This window comes from Saimiri boliviensis, chromosome 8 (assembly GCF_048565385.1).
Source record: "Saimiri boliviensis isolate mSaiBol1 chromosome 8, mSaiBol1.pri, whole genome shotgun sequence".
NCBI classification, from domain to species: domain Eukaryota; kingdom Metazoa; phylum Chordata; class Mammalia; order Primates; family Cebidae; genus Saimiri; species Saimiri boliviensis.
The window spans coordinates 71,455,932-71,458,928 of NC_133456.1; the positions used below are offsets into that span (position 1 = coordinate 71,455,932).

The 2,997-nt window shown below is 45.6% G+C and overlaps 1 non-coding gene across 1 annotated transcript; it reads left to right on the plus strand.

The window, feature by feature from the left end:
• The first annotated feature begins 900 nt into the window (after window positions 1-900).
• LOC120367637 (U6 spliceosomal RNA) lies at window positions 901-1,004 on the plus strand. The gene has a single exon (XR_005581967.1). It is a non-coding gene; the product is annotated as a U6 spliceosomal RNA (small nuclear RNA).
• Window positions 1,005-2,997: the final 1,993 nt, after the last annotated feature.

The window sequence follows — 2,997 nt, forward strand, 5'->3', positions numbered from 1 at the left end:
TTCAGCCACTCGAATGATGTGTACAGGCCCTGGGAGAATGGCAGCCCCAGGGAACACAAAGAGATCTGCGCGACCTCACCCCAATGACTGTATCTGGAGCCTCTGCAAAGAGACTCAGCCAGGGGAGCAGTGCCAGGGCCAGAGGAGCAGTGGACCGGAACAGGAGTGTGTGACTAATGAGGGGAGGGGAGGAGAGGAAGGGAGGGATCGTCAGAGCCACACAGAGTGGAGATAATGCCACAGAGAGCAGGGTGCCTGCACTGGCTGAGGTCTAGGGACGGTGGCACACAGCAGTTCTGGAGTGGGTGGCCTGGGCAAAGCAGACAGAAACATAGCATACAGGCAAATGATGCAGCAGCACAGAGAGGTGATGAGTTTGGGCCCGGAGCAGAGCAGGGACGTAATACGAGAGGTAATGTGAGGCTCAGGGCGCTAATTGACAGGTGCAGCCGAAGGACATAGTTGCAACCCACCTGCGCTGCGCAATCACTATTGCTGTGTGGGTATTGTCACTCACGGATCTGTTGTCATCCACAGACTACACAAATATATTCTATTCTGGAGAAACAGCATAGCTACTTCCCCTGGGTTCCTGTACTGCACACACACACTCCCCAGGCACGCCCTCCAGAGTCCCACCTGTGTCTGTCTGCACTGTCCCTTCTGCCTGAAATATCCTTTCCATATCCCATTTCCTATGGCTAAACTCCACCTGCTTGTCAAAGGTCTTCTCAAACATTGCAGCATCACAAGTTAAATTACTTCTTATGTTCTTTTAGAAGATGGGTCTCTTTGAGGATCGAGATCAGTTGTGTACTTGGAAAGAGGCAGGGAGGTGTGATAGTTTTAGGTTTGAAGGTTGGGCCATCTGAGTTTAAGCCAGCCAGACAAATCACAGTGGTGCTCATTTTGGCAGCATGTATACTAAAGTCGGAATGATACGGAGATTAGCATGGTCCCTGCACAAGTACGACATGCAAATTGCTGAAGCATTTGGTCATTTTGGCCGGGTGCAGTGGCTGATGCCTATAATCCCAGCACTTGGGAAGGCCAAGGCAGGAGGATTGCATGAGCCCAGGAGTTTAAGACCAACCTGGGCAACATGGTGAGACCCCTGTCTCTACAAAAATTCAAAAAATTAGCCAGGTTCGGTGGCACATGCCTATAGTCCCAGCTGCTTGGGAGGCTGAGGCAGGAGGATTGCTCAGCGCATAAGGTCGAGGCTACAGTGAGCCAAGATCACGCACTGCACTCCAGCCTGCCCAACACTGCATGCAGCACCAGGGCCTCTGTCCGCTCCATTTCCCTCCCGCCCTTAACCACAGATTGAAGAGCTAATCAGATGGGATTGGTGGTAAATTTAAGTTCCTCACACAGTCTTGGTGGAAGCGTCCTCCACTTCTCACTATACCTCAGTGTGAGAGAGGTTGGTTGGGGAAGAGATTAAGGGAAGAAGGGAGAGACTCATTGCAGTCCATGAAAATCATGCCCGCAGCCCTTCCTAAAACTAAATCCTAAAACTTCATCATTCCATTTTGAAACTATGTGGTACATCCTGCCGTTTTCCCACCTCTAGGCAAAACCATTGCAATATTGAGGCCAACTGACACAAAGCACAGCCCCAGATTTGTGCCTTAATAATGTCAGACGTTTCCAGCAGTCCTCTAATGAAGGTGCACCAGTCTGAAAGGTTCTACTTAACTCTCTGCTTTTTCCACCAAATCTAAGGCAAACCACATTACCCCTGAGACCTTCCATATGTTCTGATACAATTGCATCTGCAGCCTGAGGCATAGCAATGTCTTTGAATCATAGGCAAATTGCCCTGAATGTATCTATTACAGGCTTGGGGCAGCAAGAATGCCAGGAGGAGCAGGTGTCCTGGGCTGTGTACTAGAATGCAGCACGAGTATGAGGCAGGGGACTCATGCCAGCATCACATGACAACCTCTGAAAGGTTCTGAGGCCTAGAGCTGAAGTGCCTGCTCCCGAGAACCCAGGCACTGAGGCCAAGGCCCTCCTGAAGCCACCCAAGAAGGGCTCTATGCTCCCCCAAAATATTCTGCAGCTGTAGGACTGACTGGGGCCAAAGGGAAAAAGGGCCCAAATCAGACACCAGAAGGAGCCCCCTGGAAACACCCGGATTCCGGGGATACCTGTCTGACCTCACTTTCCTGTGGCTTCACAGCACTGAGGTCAGTACCCCAGGGGAGGACGAATCTGGGAGCCAGGGAGGTACAAAGAACCAGGTCCAGGTGAGCAGGTAGAGAACAGGACAGAAGGCACAGGGCAAAATTAACAGCAAATAACAGGCAGTACCCGGGAAAGCTTCCCGGGGTGAGGCCCAGAAGAATCCAAAAGTTGATACAGACAACCAAAGTTGTCGATAGGATGACTGTGGCCCAATTAGGGAAACTGAGTCTATTTAGACAAGTAATCATAAATGCCAATTCATCTTCACGCTGTTTCCAGCAAAACTAATATTGTCTTTGGCCTTAGAAGGTAGATAGCAAGATGTATGTGTGCCCAATGACAACTTGAATTGAGTTTCCTTTTCACTTGAGAGGTGTAAGTATTCAGGATATATATATATATTATTTGTACCACACATCCTACATACTATATATATATAAGTCAACCACATATATTATATATAGTCAATATTATATATTTTTGACTATATATAATATATATTATATATATTGTGTGTAAGTTGGACAGAAGTGGCCTCATATATATGTAATATAGAAAATTCACTATATATAGTATATATCATATATAATATATACAATCAACTATATATAGTATATATCATACATATAATATAGTCAGCTATATATTGTATATAATATATAGCATCATATATAGTATTATACTATATATAGTTGACTATATATACTATATAATATATAGCTGATTATATTATATATGATATATATAGTTGACTATATATAGTTGATTAATATATATAATACATAATATACATTATATATAGTT